Source organism: Lepisma saccharinum, unplaced genomic scaffold (genome assembly GCF_977018435.1).
Source record: "Lepisma saccharinum unplaced genomic scaffold, izLepSacc3.1 HAP1_SCAFFOLD_148, whole genome shotgun sequence".
In the NCBI taxonomy this organism is placed as follows: domain Eukaryota; kingdom Metazoa; phylum Arthropoda; class Insecta; order Zygentoma; family Lepismatidae; genus Lepisma; species Lepisma saccharinum.
In genome coordinates this window covers 819,804-821,264 of record NW_028142958.1, presented here as the reverse complement: position 1 = coordinate 821,264, position 1,461 = coordinate 819,804, and positions in this window count along the sequence as shown.

The window sequence follows — 1,461 nt, the reverse complement described above, 5'->3', positions numbered from 1 at the left end:
GGAACCTCCTTTCTGAAAATTTGAGAATTCTTAAAAAATTCGTCCAAAATCTTGATGTCTCCAATCTCTTGTTTTGTACGTTTTTTCCACGTGTCTTGACATCCAATGTATCCATGCAAAGTTTGGTGAAGATCTGAGTATGTCGTTTTTGACCTTATCTGGAACCTCCCATCTGAAAATTTGAAAATTCTTAAAAAATTCGTCGAAAATCTTGATGTCTCCAATCTTTTGTTTTGTACGTTTTTTCCACGTGTCTTGACATGCAAAGTATCCCTGCAACGTTTGGTGAAGATCTGAGTATGTAGTTTTTGACCTTATCTGGAACCTCCTATCTGAAAATTTGAAAATTCTTCAAAAATTCGTCGAAAATCTTGATGTCTCCAATATCTTGTTTTGTACGTTTTTTCCACGTGTCTTGACATCCAATGTATTCCTGCAATGTTTGGTGGAGATCTGAGAATGTAGTTTTAGACCTTATCTGGAACCTCCTATCTGAAAATTTGAAAATTCTTCAAAAATTCGTCCAAAATCTTGATGTCTCCAATCTCTTGTTTTGTACGTTTTTTCCACGTGTCTCGACCTCCAATGGATCCCTGCAAAGTTTGGTGAAGATCTGAGTATGTCGTTTTTGACCTTATCTGGAACATCCTTTCTGAAAATTTGAAAATTGTTAAAAAATTCGTCGAAAATCTTGATGTCTCCAATCTCTTGTTTTGTACGTTTTTTCCACGTGTCTTGACATCCAATGTATCCCTGCAAAGTTTGGTGAAGATCTGAGTATGTAGTTTTTGACCTTATATGGAACCTCCTATCTGAAAATTTGAAAATTCTTAAAAAATTCGTCCAAAATCTTGATGTCTCCAATCTCTTGTTTTGTACGTTTTTTCCACGTGTCTCGACCTCCAATGGATCCCTGCAAAGTTTGGTGAAGATCTGAGTATGTCGTTTTTGACCTTATCTGGAACCTCCCATCTGAAAATTTGAAAATTCTTAAAAAATTCGTCGAAAATCTTGATGTCTCCGATCTCTTGTTTTGTACGTTTTTTCCACGTGTCTTGACATGCAAAGTATTCCTGCAAAGTTTGGTGAAGATCTGAGTATGTAGTTTTTGACCTCATCTGGAACCTCCTATCTGAAAATTTGAAAATTCTTAAAAAATTCGTCCAAAATCTTGATGTCTCCAATCTCTTGTTTTGTACGTTTTTTCCACGTCTCTTGACATCCAATGTATCCCTGCAATGTTTGGTGAAGATCTGAGTATGTAGTTTTTGACCTTATCTGGAACCTCCCATCTGAAAATTTGAAAATTCCTAAAAAATCCGTCCAAAACCTTGATGACCCCAATCTCTTGTTTTGTACTTTTTTTCTACGTGTCTCGACCTCCAATGTATCCCTGCAAAGTTTGGTGAAGATCTGAGTATGTAGTTTTTGACCTTATATGGAACCTCCTATCTGAAAATT